General features: G+C 46.1%; 1 protein-coding gene across 2 annotated transcripts in view; it reads left to right on the top strand.

The window, feature by feature from the left end:
* The window catches only part of RASGEF1C (RasGEF domain family member 1C), a 100,084-nt gene that overhangs the window by 30,052 nt on the left and 50,677 nt on the right, over window positions 1-19,355 (top strand). Inside the window, exon 2 of one of the 2 annotated variants that reach the window (XM_037734479.1) lies at window positions 1,117-1,544. The exons of the other annotated variant lie outside the window; for it this stretch is intronic. The gene's annotated coding sequence lies outside the window, so the exon portion shown is untranslated. The remainder of the gene's footprint in view (window positions 1-1,116; window positions 1,545-19,355) is intronic. 2 annotated transcript variants of the gene reach the window in all.

Here is a 19,355-nt window from a genome sequence, read left to right as displayed (position 1 = left end):
GGGGAGCACAGGGAGGCGGGGAGCACAGGGAGGGGCACAGAGAGGTGGGGAACACAGGAAGGTGGGGAGCACAGGGAGGCGGGGAGGACAGGGAGGGGCACAGGGAGGCGGGGAGGACAGGGAGGAGCACAGGGAGGCAGGGAGCACAGGGAGTCTTCCTAGAGGTGGCATCTAAGGGATGGGGGAGCAGGGACCACCAGCCAACTGGGCATGCTGGGGCCCTGAGTGCTTGTGCAGGCTTGGGACACCCCATGGCTGCTGTTGCCCACTGTGCTCTCATCACAGGGAAGGTGGCCCTGCCTGTCTGCTCGGCCCACCTTTAGGTGAATCAGACTGGGTGGGTGGGCAGGGCAGGACACACAGATCTATTTCTATCTATTGAGACTTTTAAAACATTATTTTTATTTCTATGAATTTAAGGGTAGAAGTGTGGATTCCTTGCATGTTTGCAGGCCTTCAGTGTACCCACTGACCCCACCCCTAACCCAGTAGCACCTATAGCATGGGTCTCATGAGCCCACTTTACAGATGTGGAAGCTGATGCTCCGAAAGCTGAGGGGCCCGCCCCCAAGGCCAGGCAGTGGAGAAGACCCCAGTTGGTCCAGACCTTGGCTGCCAAGCAGGTCCAGCCTCACAGGCTTACCTCCCAAGACCACGCTTTGAATCGGCTCCCAGAAGCCCGCAGGGGAAAACAAAGCGTTTATTTTTGCTACACGTTCACTGTTCTCTAGAGTGCCGAAGAGGTGTTTGTCAGGAGGTGTGGGTGACGCATGCCGTCACTTTGAGACAGAATTGGCTATTTTTGCCCTGTACGCCGGCATCCCTGCAAGATGCCCGCTGCAAGGATGCAGGTGTGCAGGCAGCTCAGGCTGACCTGCGGGGGACAGGCTGGGGCCCAGGGACCGAGTGCGAGTGCTGTGGAGACCTACCCTGGAACACAGTCCACGCATGCGACAGTTATTTCAGCATGTCCCTTGGCCTGAGAGGCGGGCTCTGAGGGCACTGGGGTGCTTGTCACTGCACTGTCTCCTATCCTCTCATGGATGGGTTGGATTCTCCAGGCGGTAGAAGGAGGACCGTGGTCCTCATTCATGTCCGTTTTTCACCCATTTTCAGGTCTGAACACGAGGCCACTGCTGAGGCCTCTGGAGTCAGCAGTTTAGGGCCTGCCCTCCCCTCCCCAGAAGCAGGTCACACTTCTTCCAGATCCTCCGAAACAGAAAGTCCCAGGCTCCTACAGCTGTGGAGTCTCAGACCCTAAGCTTCTGAGAACGATTTTCCTCCCTGTTCTCCCCTGGCTCCTCCCTTTCTGAAGATGGGAAGCCTGAGGGGTTCCCACTCCTGGGCTGGGGGAAGGCCACAGGGTGCCTGCACGGGGGAGCCCGGCCACGTCTCAGTGTGGTCCCTGAGTCCTGCAACTCTGGCTGCATTTTCTGACCTGGGCCGTCCGCATACTTTCCGGGATTCAGGGACCCCAGTTTGGAGCAGCAGTGCCAACAGCCCCTCCTCTCCACTCTCCAGGCAGGGAGAGGCCCCCAGGCAAGGTGGGGATTGGGGACAGGGGACAGGAGCAGGGACCTCCGACTATGGGCAGACCCACAGCTGCCACCATGTTCTGACTTTGGCCCTGAAGACAAGCGGAGCGGGACGGGGTGTGCCATAATACACCTGTGAAGCCCTTTTGTCTGTTGGGCAGAGAGGGGCTCCGAGGCACGTGGCCAGGCAGGCAGGCCCAGGAGGGAGAGGTCTGGTGGCCCCATGCAGGACAGGGGTAAATGGGGAGCACCGCTGCGGGGGTCAGTATGGCTCATGACTGCAGCCCTGGGGGCTGCAGGAGCCTCTGGAAGGTTTGATGGAGAGGAAACCAGATGGTGACTTTGGCAGGTATCAGGAGGGCAGTGAGCCTGGCCAGGGCGGTGGTTCCCGCGGGGCAGGTGAGGACCAGGCAGCAGCTGTGTAGCACGGGGGCTGGAAAGATGGTCCCCTTGGCTGGGGGTGGGGAGTTCAAAGAGACTGCTACAGCTTGCGTCTCCAGCCCTGCTTCACGCATCTCAGTGGCAAGTGGGATTTCCACACAGAGCCTGATATTCATTCTCATGGTAAATGGGACGCTTGTTTTCTCCCTCACAGAACAGGCCCGCGCCCCTCCTGCAGCTGCCTGCTGCCTGGCTGGCAGCCCTGCAGTAGCAGCCGGGTCACGGCTGTCAGCTCAGCCCTGGTCAGGGCCCCTGGAGCTCTTGGACCCTCCCCTGCTGCCTGGCTTGGTCCCCTGCCGCATCCCAGGGGCTGTCATTCACTCACTCACTCATCATTCATCCAGCTGGCTTTTGCTGAACCTTGCTCTAGCGCTGGGGTGCAGCCGAGAGCAGGAACAGGCAAGGTGGTGCCCCAGAGGATCTCACACTCCCTGGGGAGACACATGGATTTGGGGAGAAAAGCCACAAGGAAAATGAAATGGGGTCCAGGGTGGAAAGGGACTGAGCAGCGCGTGCCGTGTGGAGCAGTGGTCAGGGAAGGCCTCCAAGGGAGGGGCAAACAGCTGTCCAGCAGAGGCCTGGGAGCAGGCCAGGAGGAGGGCAGCAAGCATGGAGGGGTGGGAAGGCAACCTGTGCAGGAGGAGGGCGAGGGGAGAACTGAGGGCCCGGTCCAGAGAGGTGGGCTTAGAGCCCCATCAGGGGGACACATGGGGCCAGGAGAAGGACCATGGTGGGTTGTGTGACATGACCAATGACAGTGCAGACCAAGTCCCCATGCTGTGCTGGGCACACAGGTGCACAGCCTCTCCATGCTCATGATCCTCATTGTGTATAGGGGAAACTGAGGCTCAGGGAGGAGCCCACCCTCCTGCCGCCACTGCTCACGTCCTCCCAGCCCCCTCTCCCAGCTGACCAGCCCTCAGCAGTCCCTCTCCTCCAACCCTGTTGCTCAGAGGACCTTTCCTTCACCTCACTCACTTCCTCTAGTGGCTGCCTCCAAAATACATGGGCCCCTGCCGCAACCACTGCATCTTTGAACACTTCCTCCAGGAGCAGACACCGGAGGAAGGGGCCAGGGGAGGTGTTCCAAACAGAGGGAACCGTGAAGGCCCTTATTCTAAGGCAGGAGTGTGACTGGCCTGTTCGGGTGGCAGCCAGCAGAGAGTTAGGTCTGCTCTAGTCTTGCTTACTTTTTTCCATAAAATCAGCTCATTTGTTAAATATATTTTGTAATGGAATATTATATGCCTACCTAAATCATCAGTATCACTTCCCATAAATAGAAAGTGATCATAAACATTAATGTAAAGAAAGCCAACATTATTTATTTTTAAAATGAATGAAATTGCAACGTAAATATCAACAGTAGCTTTCTGGTTCTAGGATGATCTGAGCATACTCCACTCTCTCCCCCACCGAATGCAGCTTAAAACCAATGGAATGCGTAGAGCAGCTATTTGAGGGCTTTGAAAACTGGAACTTGGAGTACTATGCAGCTGGTAGTGAGTTTGCCATTTGTTCCCTGGTATCACCAAACCTGCATGGAACCCAGGTGGACATCAGCACTAACAGTGAACTCCAGGAGAAACCTGCTGCTTCTGGTTTGAGGCACAGGAGGAGGGTGTTTTATTATTCACAGAGAGAGCATGGAGAAAGTCTATTTTTAAAAATCTTTGCTCTCTCATATCCCAGCCCACAAGTAATCCCATGGGAGCATTGCACAGGCCCTACAGGAGCCCAAAATTCCAAAAGAGGAGAGGCCGTCCTCTCTGAGGAGCTGTTGCCCTCAGGAAGATGAACTCCTGGCTTCGCTTTCACTCTCTGTCCCTCACCTCTTGGCCCTGGAATCAGGCATAGCCATGGGAAGTGCCGAGCCCTAGCTTTCTGGCTCAATGACTGAAACGGGGAGCCCCAAGAAACTGGAAAATACCATAAAGATTGCTCAGGAAAGCAATCCCATAGAGTTGTTTATTAACTCCTGGGCTTATCCTTCAGCTCCAGGAGCATGGCTCTAACCCATCATGGGCTTTGACAACTATAAAGCAAAATAAACCACTGCCCAGGTCTCAGACTGGCCACGAGGTAGCCCACGAATTTAAATACCAACTCAGTGACTTTGAAAACAGACCTTACACTGAACCACAACCCACAGAAGCCTACACTTTTGGCCCAAGCCCTTCTGGGTCAATTATCTGATAAAACAAAAATATAAATATTCTCCGTAGAGATTTAAACAAGACCCAGAATTCCACAGCATAGTATTCAAAATGTGCAGACCATTCAAAATTACGTGACCTGTGAAGAAGTAGGAAACTTTCAACCTGCACAGGAAAAGATAAGGAGCATATAGATAACACTAAGATGAAACAGACGTTGGCATTATGGGACAGAGACTTTAAAGCAGCTGTTATTAAAATGCTAGATCAAGTAAGGGCAAATGTTCTTGAAACACACAGAAAAGCTAGAAAGTCACAGATGAGAAAAAAGAGATATAAAGAAGAAGCAAATGGACAACTTAGAATTGAAAAATACAATAACCAAAATTTTATTTTATTTTATTAATTTATTTATTTTTTGAGACAGGGTCTCACTTTGTCACCCAGGCTGGAGTGCAGTGGCACAGGCTTGGCTCACTGCGCCTCCACCTCCCAAGTTCAAATGATTCTCCTGGCTCAGCCTCCCACAAAATTTTAAAACCCACTGGCTGGACTTAATTGCAGAATGGCAATGACAGAGGAAAGGATCAAGGATATTGAAGATACTGACACAGAAATTATCCAATCTGAACAACAGAGAGAAATTGAAAGAAAAATTAAGAGCCTCAGCCTACTGGGGGACAATAGCAAATCTCTAACGTTTATGTCACTAGAGTCTCAGAAGGACAAGAGAAAGAGTGCAGTACAGAAAAAAGCATTTGAAAAAACAATAGCTGCAAACTGCCCAATTTAGTCAAAGACATAAAGTCACATGTTCGAGAACCCCTAAGACAGGATGAATCTCAAGCAGAATAAAACACGAAAACACTCCATGCCAAGATACATCATAATCAAACTACTGAAAATTAAGCCAAAGAAAAAATATTGTAAGCAGTCAGAGAAAAATGATATTTTACTTATAAGGGAAGAATGGTTCAAATGACTGTGGATGCTCTTTCAGAAACCATAGGACCCAGAAGTAAGTGGAACAAGAGTTCTAATTATCCTACATCTATTAAAAATATTCTTCAGGGCCGGGCGCAGTGGCTTACACCTGTAATCCCAACACTCTGGGAGGCTGAGGTGGGTGGATCACCTGAGGTCAGGAGTTCGAGACCAGCCTGGCCAACGTGGTGAACCCCATCTCTAATAAACATACAAAAATGTGCTGGGCATGATGGTGGGTGCCTGTAATCCCAGCTACTCAGAAGACTGAGGCAGGAGAATCACCAGAACCCAGGAGGTAGAGGTTGCAATGAGCCAAGATCGTGCCATTGCACTCCAGCCTGGGTGATAGAGTGAAACTCAAAAAAACAAAATAATTCTTTGGGAATGAAGGTGATATAAGACACACTCGGGTGAAGGGAAGCTAAGAGGGCGTATTGCCAACAGAACAGCTCTTCAAGCATTGCTCACAGAAGTTCTTCCAGCAGAAGGGAAGTGACACTAGAAGGACACATACATCGGGAGTGAAGGAAAAGCAACAGAAACAGTAATTCTCTGTGTAAATATAACAGACTCTTCTGTCCCTCTTGAATTGTTTAAGTATGATTGATGGTCCGAAATGAAAATAACAGTGTCGGATGACATTTTCAATGTATGTAGACCTACGGTATAAACAAGGGAGCATAAAACTTCATACCTACAGGGTGGTAAGTTTCTGTATTCCACTTGAAGTGATGGAATATTTGCTCTGAATAAACTGTGAAATGTTAAACATACATATGTTGTAATATCTAGTGCAACCATGGAAAAAGTATACAAAAATTGGAAAAATTAAAATGGAATACTAAAAATGTTCATATATTCAAAAGAAGGCATAAAAGGGAACATTACTTTTTTTTTTAGACATAGTCTCACTCTTTCACCCAGGCTGAAGTGCAGTGGCACAATCTTCGCTCACTACAGCCTCCACTTCCTGGGTTCAAGTGATTCTCCTGCCTCAGCCTCCTGAGTAGCTGCGATTACAGGCACAAACCACAAGGCTTGGCTAATTTTTGTATTTTTAGTAGAGATGGGGTTTCACCATGTTGGCTGGGATGGTCTGACCTCAGGTGATCTGCCTGCCTCAGCCTCCCAAAGTGCTGGGATTACAGCTGTGAGCCAACATCCGTGGCCTAGAATTTAAAACAAAAATTTAAAAAGAAAATCATTGCTGTGACCCTAAACCTACTCTAAAAAGTTTATTTAATAAAATAAAATAATAGCCTTCATTCAAACATATCAATAAATATAGTAATTATAAAGTCTTCAGACTACCCATCAAAGGACAGAAACTGCCAGAGTGGATTTTTTAAATGACCCAATTTTATGCTACCAAAAAGAAACTCATTTCAAATATAATGGCATAGATAGGTTTAAAGGAAATGAATGGGGAAAGGATATGCCAGAAAAATAATAATTAAAAGAAGCCCAGAGTGGCTATATTAATAACAGACAAAGTAGAATTTAAAGCAAAGAAAATTACCACTACATAATGATAAAAGAGTCATTTACAAAGAGAACATAACACTCCTAAATATGCATGCACCTAACAACAGAGCTTCAGAATACATGAAGCAAAACAGATAGAACTGAAAGGCACAAAATAGATGAATCCTCAAACATAGAGACTTCAACACTCCTCTCTTAGTAGGAGACAGAAATCAGCAAGGATATAGAAGAACTGAACAATATAATTAACCAACTGGAGTTAATTGACATCTGTAGAAACTTTACCCAACCACAGCAGAATATACATTCTTTTCAAGTGCAAATGGGATATTCACCAAAACCATATCTTGGAACATAAAACACACCTTAACAACTATGAAAGATTGAACTCATATAAAATATGTTCTCTAACCAAAATGGAACTAGATTAGAAATCAAAGATAGAACAATAACAGAAATCTTAGAACAAACACTTAATCATATATCTAAATAATTCATAGGTAAGAATGGATTTCTCAGGGGAAATTCAAAATCATTTTTAACTGAATGAAAATACAATGTATTAAAACTGTGGGATATACCTAAAACAATGCTTAAAGTGAGTAATTTATATCAAAACATCACATTGTACTCCATAAATAGATACAATTATCTACTGTCAATGAAAAAACTTTATTTTTAAGAAGAAACTTGTAGCATTCAATTTTTACATTAGAAAGGGAGATTCAAATTAATTATTGAAATTTCACATTCAGAAGCTAGAAAAAGAAGATCAAAGTAGACCCAAAGCAAACATAAGAAGGAAATGATAAAAATAAGTGTAGAAATCAATGATGTTGAGGCCGGGCACGGTGGTTCAGGCCTGTAATCCCGGCACTTTGGGAGGCCAAGGCAGGGAGATCACCTGAGGTTGGGAGTTTGAGATCAGCCTGACCAACATGGAGAAACCCTGTCTCTATTAAAAAATACAAAATTAGCCAAGCATTGTGGCGCGTGCCTGTAATACCAGCTACTTGGGAGGCTGAGGCAGGAGAATTGCTTGAGCCCGGGAGGCAAAGGTTGTGGTGAGTCAAGATGGTGCCATTGCACTCTAGCCTGGGCAACAAAAGCAAAACTCCATCTCAAAAAAAAAAAGAAAAGAAATCAATGACATTGAAAATAGAAAATGATAGAGAACATCAATGAAACCAAAAGCTGGTTCTTTAGAAGGATCAATAAAATTGACTAATCTCTAGTGAGACAGACAAAGAAAAAAAGACAGAAGACACAAAGGTCAAGAATGAAAGTAGGGATATCACTAGAGATCTGCAGACATTAAAAGGGTAATAAAGCAATGATATGACAACTCTACACACATAAATTTGACAACTGAGATGAAAGGGACCATTCCTTGAAAGCAACTAACTTTCAAAACTCCCTTTAGATGAAATAGATAACCTAAACAGTCCTATAACCATTAAAGACCTTGAATTTATAATTTCAAATCTTAGAAAAAGAAATCTCCAAGAAAAGATGGTTTAGTGGTAAATTCTACCAATTATTTAAAAAGAAATAACAATTCTGGCCGGGCTCAGTGGCTCATGCCAGTAATCCCAACACTTTGGGAGGCCGAGGCAGGTGGATCATGAGGTCATGAGTTCAACACTAAGCCTGGCCAACATGGTGAAACCCCGTCTTTAAAAAAAAAAAAAGAAAGAAAGAAATAACAATTCTATCCTGTCTCTTTCAGAAAATAGAAGAGACTTGGTTTTTTGAAATCAAAACCAAAACAAACAGACCAATGTCTTTTATGAACAAAAATATTCAGCAAAATATAGCAAATAAAATTCAGCCACATGTATAGATTATAGATATACATATAGAGAGATATACCAGGACCAAGTGGGGTTTATCCTGGGAATGCAATACTGGTTTAGTATTTATAAATTAATCAATATAGTCTATCATACTAACAATGTACAGAAGAAAAGCATCATAGCAATTGATGCAGAAAAGGTATTGAACAATAGGTAAGAAAGGAAGTTTCAAGGGAAATTTAACATCTATTCATGATAAAAGCCCCCTGCAAACTAGGGACAGAAGGGAACTTCCCCAATCTGATAAAGGGCATTTCCATAAAACCTACCACTAATATTGTATTTAATGGCAAAAGACTGAATATTTTCTCCCTAAGATTAGGGACAAGTTGATTGTCCATTCTCACCCCTCCTATCAGTATCCTACTGGAAGTCCTAGCCAGTGCAATAAAAAAAAAAAAAAAAAAAAAAAAAAAAAAACAGTGAGGGGGTGGTGGGAGGAAAGGAGGTGTACAGATTGGAAAGCAAGAAATAAAACTGTTTCTGTTTAGACAGACAACGTGATAATTTTCTACTTAGAAAATCCCAAGGGGGAAGAAAACCTAGATTAATGCATATGTTTCTAAAGATACCAGGATACAAGGTATTTCCCTTGCTATGAACAATTGGTAGCCAACATCTAAAATACAATTGTTTGCTGTAGCTATACCCAGCCCCCTGAAGATACTTAGATATGAACCTGGCAATCTATGTGCAGGATCTATATGCTGAAAAGTATGAAATGAAATTTCATAATGAAAGTTTTCTTATGAGATCCTGCACACAGATTGCCAGATTCATACGAGATGAAAAAAATCAAAGGAGACCCAAGTAATCATAGAGACACACTGTGTTCATGGATTGGAAGACTCACGGTAGTAAAGATATTAGTTCTCTTAATGCAGTTCTCATACTAATTCTAAAATGTATATGGAAAGACCAAGGAACTAGAATAGCTAAAACACCATGTGGCTAATAATAAACATAAATTTATTTATGACAGTTCACACTTGTAAAAAGTTCCTTAATGCAGTGAGGGGAGCTTGTTTATCAAATGTGGAAGGGCTGTCTGGCTTTAAGTTGCTTGGGGTAATAGAGAGGGATCTAAGCCAGGAGGGCGGTTCCATTTTTAGTTCGAAGAACCTGAGACTCCCACCTGGATCTGCCCCACATGGCTGCCTGTAAAAGACCACCTGGCTCCCAGCCTCTGGCCCCTCCAGTTACACACCCAGGCTGTGGGTCCTAGGGGTGACGTCAGAGCTGGGACCCGAGAGCCAATGCACTGGGTGCAAATGTCCTTTCTCTGGGACTCAGTTTCTCCACTGCCCAGCCCAGCTGGATTTTTACCCTGCTGCTTTGAGAACTCAGGGGTCAATGCCACACCCATGACCCAGGACGATAGGGGTTGAAAAGTGGCTAGAGACAAGCAGACAATGTCCTGATTTTCAGAGAGGGAGAGGGTGGCAGGGCCTGTAAGTAGGAAGCCAGGAAGCTGGTGGCTTTGGACAGTGCTCACATCCCTCTACAGGCCAGCGCTAGACAACCCAGGACCTTCCTGTCCCAGGCTTGCTAGCTCAGTGGGGGAACATGAGGCCATCCTGAAGGTCAATGGTCAGACGGGACCTCATATATGGTCATGTATCCACTCACCGATTAATTTGTCTCAAACTTGTTTTGGGGTATCTACCACATGCCTAGCACATCCCAGACCCTGGGGGCACTGCCATGGATATGAGAGACCCTGTCCCAAGGCTCCCAGTCTTGTGGGGAGGCAGAGAAGAGATAGACAGGAGAAGCTCAGTCTGTGGCAGGGGCTATGGGAAAGTAGCCTCAGCAATGTAATGTGGAGGGACCCCCCTGAATGCAAGTCTGTGCAACCTGGCCTAAGACTGTCTGTGAGCTGAATGGGGGCCAGGGGTGTCAGCTACATGCGGGAGGGAGAGGGCTCCCAGCAGAGATTCTTCGAATGCATAGCCACATTGGTGTTCCAGGAGCCACGGGGTGGGGTTGGGGGTTGGAGCCATAGTGGGCGGTGAGGCTGCACATGCTTCCCCTGTTGCGCTCAGCCTGGGGTCCTGCAGCGCCGCCCACACAGCCCCGGATCCCAGTCAGTGTAGACATCTGTCCTCCCCAGGCTGGTGTCCAGGGCCGCAGAGTTTGGGTCAGGTCCTCCAGGCGCCTCCAGGCAATGGCCCCAGCCCCATCTGGTGAGCCGCATTCTGCGCAGCAGACAGGAGGCTGCTCTGGCTCCTCATGTCACTGGAGCTGTCCATTTTTCTCTACTCTCTGCCACTGCTTCTTCCCCCAGGCTCTGGGCACAGGCTGGCCTGTGTGAGTGGGGCAGTGGGCCTCTATGTTTAGCGATGGGCCTCTTCCCCACCTCTCTTTGCACCCACAAGCTTCCAGGGCTGTGCCAAATGTGGGCATGCGCCCCTTCCTCAGTTTTCTGTCACGTGCTGCTGACACGGTTCCCTATATATCGCGACATTGTGTTATAGTTAAATACAGATGCTGTAAAGGTGCATGCAAAAATCAGCATTCAGAGGAAAGTGCCTTCAAGCACTTGTAGGAAGCATAGGAAGCATGATTATGCCAGGGATCTGCTTGGTTTTACCCGGGGATTCTCAAGCTGTGCATGACTTCTTGCTGATGTGAGACCCTTAGTGGAGTAGATACTCTTCTGCTCGCTGTTTTCTCCACTGTGCACCTATCTAGAGGTTAATTTTGTAGTTTTTAGCTTTAAAAGTTTTCCTAACACTGATGACAGACATACTATGTGTGGTCTACTGAAATTAGGAGCCAGTTTTCCTTCCCAGAGGCAAAGCTGACAGTGTGATGGGAATGATGCTGGAAGGGCATCAGGATAGAAATACAGATGCATGCAGCCTTTCCCTGCCTTGGGGAGCCAGGTGGAATGACCCCAAGTGGTGGAGTGATTGATAGTCAGTGTATGTCACCAATAGAGGGGATGCCCTCTGCAGCATGGAGCCCACCCCTTGTGCACCACATGGAGAAAGGTCTGTAGGCTCACAGGGCAACATGCTCAGGCACCTGGAGCAGAGGGTGTCCAGTCTGGAGGCCCCAGAGGCCAACTGCACAATGGAAGGTGAGTGGGTGCCCTGACTTGGACCCTGGAGGCCTCAGTGACCCCTGGCTACTCCTCAGGTCCCGAAAGAACCAAATGGTTTCTTGTAGAAGGGGCCTGGGAGAGGCACGCTACTGAGGCACCAGGAACAGAGATTTGCAGGAAGGACCTCCAAGTTAGCAAAAGAAGTGGCACCCAGAGAGACCTCTCCACTGATGCCCCTTCCATGAGATAAATGAGGCCATAGGTGGGCAGCTATGAGCCGTGCAGGTAGGAGTATCACCTGGGGCAAATTTTTGGTATCAAGATTCTCCGAGCAGGGCTAACTTCGAGTGCAGCTAGACTCAGGATTCAAACAATGTGCTCAAAGCTTGGCGTCCTGCCTCCACTTGTTGGCTGGGCAGCCACAGCAGCTCACATTCATCTGCTCAACCTCCAGTCCCACTGGCAAGAGAGCATCGGAAGGGCTGGCTGCACACTTGGTCCCTCCTGAAACCTCACTGAACTGCACCAATGGCACTTTTGTCAAAATAAACAAAGTGAAAGCAAGTGGGTAAGTAACCAATGATAGAGCAGACCTTAGAAAGCTGAATCCCCAGCCTGTGGATCAATTAAGGGGGTACTCCCAACGTCAGGATCAGAGTTCCCCCAAGTGCCCTCCCCACTGCGAGCTTGTCCGCAGCCCCATCATCTCCCTTGAGGCATCTAATCAGTCTCAGTCTCTATGTGGTGGCCAAGGAGTCCCAGACTTCTGAGTGAATGCTTCCGGCATGGCAGACAGCGACCAGGGCAAACAAGGAAAAAAAGGCAAATTGGAGGAAACAAAGGCAATGCAGGAAGAAGAAAATTTCAAATAAAACTTGTTATGGCCAGGCGCAGTGGCTCATGCCTGTAATCCTAGTACTTTGGGAGGCTGAGATGGGTAGATTGCCTGAGCTCAGGAGTTTGAGACCACCCGGGGCAACATGGTGAAACTCTGTCTCCCCTAAAATACAAAAAATTAGCCAGGCATGGTGGTACACGCCTATAGGTCCAGCTACTCAGGAGGCTGAGGCAGGAGAATCAGTTGAACCCAAGAGGCAGAGGTTGCAGTGAGCCAAGATTGCACCATTGCACTCCAGCCTGGGCGACAGAGTAAGACTCTGTCTCCAAAAAATTTAAAAAAGCAAAACTTGTTACTAATATTCTCAGAGAGGTAAGGGAAGATATTATATCTCTGGGAAAAAAAAGTAACATTCAAAGGACAAAAAAAAGACCTCATAGAAATCAATAACATGTCAGCAGAAATAAAAGATTTGGAAGATAAAATTGAAAAGCTTTCAGAAAGTAGAACACTAAGATTTTGTAATGGAAACTAGGAAAGAAAATATTTTTTAAATTGGAGGACAAGTCCAGGGGGTCCAACACTGAGTGCTAAGAATTCTAGACGGAGAAAATGAAGGAGAGGAAACTATCCATGAAATGATTTAAGAAAGTTTCCCAGCACTGAAGGGCATGAGCTCCTAGCCTGTGAGACTGGAAAGTGCTCCACACGAGGGACATAGAAAGGCCTGTGTCAAGGCACATCCTTGTGAAATTTCAAAAGACTTGGGACTAGGGTCACCAACTGGCTTGGTTTACCTGGGACTACGGGGTGTTTCTTGGGTTGCAGGATTTTCAGTAATAAAACTAGAACAGTCCCAGGCAAACCAGCATGATGGGTCACCCTACTGGAAAAAGGAAAATTCTACAAAGTTCAGAGAGAAGCTAGAAAACGGTGCCTTCAAAATTGTGAACACAAATGAGCACCGATCTAGAATTCTATGCCCACCTGAACATAGTAGCAAGTGTGATGGCAAAATGAGAATGTTTGTAGGCATGTGAGATCTTAGACATTTACTTCCTAAGCACCTCTTCTCAGAAAGCTACTAGAGGAAATGCTCCATTAAAATGAAAGATCAATCCAAGAAAGAAGATGTTAAATACAGGAGACAGGAGTCCAACACACAAAGGAGAAGGAATCTCTTGGAGGATGGTAAAAGGCAATCTCAGCCTAACAGCTTTGCACCACATGCAGAGGGCAACTGAGCCCCACTGCAGCAGCGTTGAGCCAGGAAGCAGATGATCATCACCAAGACTCCCACTCCCTTCAAGCCATCTTTTTAAAAAGTAGGCTTTATTTTTTAGAGCAGTTTTACATTCACAGCAAAACTGAGCAGAAAGTAGACACTTACTACATCTGCCTGCCACCACACAGACAGGCCACCAGAATGGTACATTTGTTACAACTGATAAACCTACATTGCTACATCATTATTACCCGGAGTTCACAGTTCACCTTAGGGGGTCATGATTGATGTTGTCCATTCTATGACTTTTGAAAAATGTATAATGTCACATATCAACCATTATAGTATCACGCAGAATAGTTTTACTGCTCTAGAAATCCTCTGTCTTCCACCTATTCATTCCTACCTCACCACTAACCCCGGAAACCACTGGTCTTTTTACTGTCTCCATAAATGTTCATGTTCCAGAATGTCTTCTAGTTGGAATCATACAGTCTTTTTGGATTGGCTTCTTTTGCTTAGTAATATGCATTTACATTTCCTTCATGTCTGTTCATGGTTTGATACTTCATTTGTTTTTAGCACTTGGATGGATGTACCACAGTTTATTTACCCACTCACTGATAGAAGAATATCTTGATTGCTTCCAAGTTTGGGCAATTATGATAAAGCTGCTAGAAACACCTGTGTGTAGGTTATTGTGTGGACATACATTTTCAACTCCTTTGGGTAAATACTAAGAAATGAGATTGCTAGATTATATGGTAAGAGAATTATTAGTTTTGTAAGAAACTGCCAAGCTATCTTGCAAAGCACCTGTACCGTATTGCCCTCTCACCAGCAATGATGAGAATTCCTGCTCCCCGTCCTCACCAGCATTTGGTGGTGATAGTGATCTGGATTTTGGCCCTTCTAGTAGATGTGTAGTGGCATCTTGTTCTAATTTGCATTTCCCTGATGACATACGATATGGAGCACCTTTGGAAATGCTTATTTTCCATATGTTCTGTGGTCAGGTGTCTGTTAAGGTCTTTGTCCCATTTATTAATCAGGTTGTTTGTTTTCTTATTATTAGGTTGTAAGATTTCTTTGTATGTTTTATTTTATTTACTTTTTGTTGAGACAGGGTCTCATTCTGGTTTCCCAGGCTGGAGAGCAATGGTACAATCTCGTCTTACTGCAGCCTCAACTTCCTAGGCTCAGGTAATCCTCCCACCTCAGCCTCCCAAGTACCTGGGACTACAGGTGCACACCACCATGCCCAGCTAATTTTCTGTATTTTTTAGTAGAGATGGGATCTCACCATGTTGCCCAGGCTGGCCTTGAACTGCTGGACTCAAGCAGTCCACCTGCTCAGCTGCCCAAAGTGCTGGGATTACAGGTGTAAGCCACCATCTCTGGCCCTTTGTATATTTTAGATAACAGTTATTTATCACAGAGGTCCAGCACCTTGTCCCCACCTTGGCCCTGCCAGGCACCCAACTGTGCTGAGCCTCGTGTTTCCCAAGACTCCCCTGCAACCTTGCTCACTACTTCCCCTGGAGAGGCTTTGACAGCTCCCAGAGAAGCAGGAGTCAGACCACAGCCTGGAGACTGATCTGCTCATCTCCTGGATCCTCCATCCAGCAGGGGCAGTGCTTCGCTCTCCTTGCACCACCCTCCTTGCACCACCAGCGTGTGCCTGCCCTCCGCTTTCAAACTAGGCAGGGTATTTGAGGATAAATACACAGGTGGAACTATAAAGAAAAGCAGGGGAACAATTAGCACAAAAGTCAGGATGGTTTTGTCTAGAGGTTAGGGGGATGAGGAGTGGGACTAATTGAGGAAGGTGTAGTAGGGATTTTAAGGCACTGGTAATGCTCTTTTTGTTAGCCTAGGTCCTAGGAACCAATGTTCATGTTATAATAATCATCACCATAATTTTCTCAAAGCAAAACTCAGGCTTTGCTTTAATGGATAGCCTGGTTACTTGCTCAGCAGCAAGAGGAGGGGCAGTGCCCTCTTGGCCAGAACTCAGGTTCCCAACCTGACTCAGGCTTCAGCCAGCAGGGAGAGGTTCCTGAAGGCAAGGCAGCATGCGGGTTGGGAGGCAAAACAAAATCCCTTCACTGTGGTTTGGGGAGGGATTGGGCCATGCCTCTCCTTCTAGAAGTATGTCCTCAGGACATAATTGAGAACACAGGCCAAGAGTAAGGGACAGGATGGAAGATGGAGTGGAAGAGAGGCTGACTTGCCCTCTTGGGAGAGCTCTATATTTAGTGACCAATCTGCTGTGGGTCTTAGTGCTGTCGCCTTGGATCCGACAGATTGCCTGCAAGCCCGGCCCTGAGTGCTCAGGAGCAAGAGCTTCCTGAGGGAAACAGTGGGATCTGTCAGCAGGAGCTGAAGGCCATATGGAGCCCAAGAATAACTCAGGCCAGTCCTCTCCTCACAGCCAAGCCCATTGCCCTTCTGAAGGCAAGGCCAGGTGCATTGTCAGCCTCCGCAAGCAGATCTGGGCTCAGCCTGGGGAGGCCACATTTCCCCCACAGCATCCCTTCAGACATCAGGGAGCAGGGAGGAGCCCTTCATGGGACCCAAACGGGAATGAAATGTGCGTGCAAGCTCTAGGCTCTTCCAGGGAGAGAGAAATGGAGGAACTCAGAGGCTTTTGGAGCCTGGACATGATGCTACCACTGCTCGAGGCAGCCAGGCACGAGCTGGTATGGTCCAGACCCATACTCAGGGTCGGAGGCTTTCCTCCATTGAGGTTTCTGTGCAAGGTCAGTGAGGCACTGGGCTGGTCTGAGGCCTCTTCTTCAGCTTAGTCCATTAGGGGCTGCCCAGAAGCTCCCTGCCTCCTGGAGGCCAAAGCACACTGGGGCTCAGGTTGTCAGTATTCAGGTTGTCCCTCAGCTCCTAGTGCCAGCATCCGGCTTTCCTGCTGAACCTTCAGGTCAAGTCTATCTTCCACTCAGGCTCTACCAATGCCCCCTCAAAGGACCAGGGCCAGGAGCTGAGCCTGGAGGCAAGATCCCAGCAGTCCAGCCCAGTCCACCAGTCAGCAGCTGGTAACCTTGTCCACCCCACTTTACCCTTGAGTGTCTGGGTTTATTCCTCTGTTAAGAATAAACAGTCTTTCCCTTATGGAAAGACTCCCCACAGGGCAGTCGTTCCTCTATGGTCATTTTAAGGATTAAGTGACACTGATGTATGAGAACAAAAGACACCGAAGAATGATAGAGTCTATTTCTTCTTTGAACTTAAGTCCCTGGAGTTCAGAACCTGTCCAGGTAAGGTGGAGCAGGTGCTTCACCCAGGATCCTTGGAAACAGTGCTGAGTTCAGCTCCCTCTCCCTTAAGGGGACAGGGACTGTCCCTGTTTCTGAAGAAGCAGCAGAGGTAATACCAAGCAAAGAGGCCCATTTGGCCCTTGCAACAGAGCCCACGGCCAGCCACGGCTCCAAACACCTGCCCAGGGGGCAGACCTGTCCTGGGTCCTATAAGAAAACTTAGAATTCAGGCCTCTTCTCAGAGCTTCTGGGAGCCCTGCAGAGAGAAGCAAAACTGAACAGAGACTGAATCATGGGCTCTGAGAAGGCCCTGGACTGGCTAGTTCTTTCTCATGGCAGTAGAAGAATTAGCTATAAACATTCTGGGGCTTCCAGGACACATGCTGACCAGGGGCTATGTGGCCCCATCTCCTCCCAACAAACTAACTTTTGGGTTTGGAGGAGGGGGACTGGGAACATCATCCTAGAAGGGCTTTCAGCTGTTTCCAGAGCACTCCTCACCCTGATTGAGAGATAGAGCAATATAAGATACTTATTCTTACCAGTATTGTTTCTGCTAGCAAGTTCTTTCCAATGCATTATGACAAGAAAAGGGAGAAAAGTTTAACCACCAGAAGGGAGACAATGAACTTACCATTAATTGTAGACATGATTGACTTCTGCAAACCCCGGGGCTATTAGAACTAATAAGATGCTATAAAAAGGCAGATACAAAACACAATAGCAATAGCCAGTTAAAGATAATGAATGAAGAGGAATCAGGGAAGATGGTAGAGTAGAAAGCATCAGGATTCCATCTCTCATGTAGATGACAAATGAACTGGCAGAATCTGTCTGATATAATTGTTTTGAAATTCTGGAGTCTATTTGAAAGATTGCAGCTCCGGAGGAGGGCTTGGATAATAAATCATGGTTAATTATGGTCAATTTCAGCTCTTAACGTGGTAGCAGCTACCTATTCCCCACCCCCAAATCCCATGGCAGGCTGTGTGTGTGTTCCTGGAGCAGCTTACACACAGCCTGTGGGAGCCAGGGTGGGCAATAAAGACCTTGCACTCCAAATATCAGTATCAGGGATCTGTGTTCTGCTGCGTCTGATCATGGATGTGCAGACACAGAGGTGGGTCACCATTGCCATAATCTCCACTTGATGAATAGGCTTCCAGGAGATTTAAAGAACCAGAACCTTTAAATTTCCCACTACCTCCCCTTTAATTCTTCCCTTTTTCCCCATTTGGGAGCCAGGCATTTAAGGACTAGAACATTCAAAAGCAACAACATATATGGGGAAGTTTATGAAAGTACTGCAATTACCCTGGGAAAGGTGCAGCCTCAGAAAAGACCCAAGAAGACTTTACATTTACACTTCATGCTGATCCCAGTACAGAGGCAACCTGTGGGGAAAAAAAAAAAAAGCAAAAGCAAACCCTGGGGAAGGAGGAGAATCTGATTTCAAGAGTTGCCACATTAAAAGGGTCAGATGTCCAGTTTTCTACAAAAGAAGTACCAAAAGGCATAGAAAGAAACAGGAAAATATGGTTCATTTGAAGAAAAAATAAGTAAATCAACAAAAGCTGTCCCTGACAAAGACTACATGACAGACTTACTAGACCAACGACTTTAAAACAACTGTCCTAAAGACATTCAAAGAAGTAAAGAAGTAGCAGTCAAGAAAAAGGTATATGAACAAAATGGAACTATCAATAAAACATATAGAAAAGCATAAAAGGGAACCAAAAAGAAATTTTGGAGATATAAACTACAATAACTGAAACGAAAAATTCACTGGAGGTATTCAAAGGCAGATTTGAGCAGACTAAAGAAAGAATCAGCAAACTTGAAGATAGGGCAATTGAAATTATTGAGTCTGAAGAACAGGAGAAAAAAAAGATTGAAAAAAGTGAACAGAACCTACAGGACCTATGCAATACCATAAAGCAGACCAGCATACACTTTGCGAGAGTCCCAGAAAAAGAAGAAGGGAGAAAAAGGTATAGAGAGATTATCTGAATACTTAGTGGCTGAAAACTTCCCAAATTTGATGAAAAACGTGAATATAAACATCCAGGAAACTCAGTGAACCAAGGAGGATGAACTCAAAGAGACCCCCAGTGAGACACATTATAATCAAACTGGAAAATACAAAGACAAATAGAGAATGTTGAGAGCAGCAAGAAAGAAGGGAGTCATCACATAACTGATTTGTAACTCTACTTTTTAAAAACATTATTTAAGCGACCAATACATTAAGAAAATAATGATTAGTCTATGCTTTTGAACATAATAAAAATATAATTTCATGACATCAATAGCTAACAGGGTGGGGACAGAACTGTATAGGAGCAGAGTCTTTTTTAATGCTATTGAAGTTGAAGCTAAATTCAAATTAGAGTGTTATAACTTTAGGATGTTAAATGTAATCCCCATGGTAACCACAAAAAAGTCACTATAGGATATACACAAAAGGAAATGAGAAAGGAATTAAGGTTTCACTACAAAAAAAAAAAAAGC

Source organism: Cebus imitator, unplaced genomic scaffold (genome assembly GCF_001604975.1).
Source record: "Cebus imitator isolate Cc_AM_T3 unplaced genomic scaffold, Cebus_imitator-1.0 Scaffold625, whole genome shotgun sequence".
In the NCBI taxonomy this organism is placed as follows: Eukaryota; Metazoa; Chordata; class Mammalia; order Primates; family Cebidae; genus Cebus; species Cebus imitator.
This window is presented reverse-complemented; position numbering and strand designations above follow the sequence as displayed.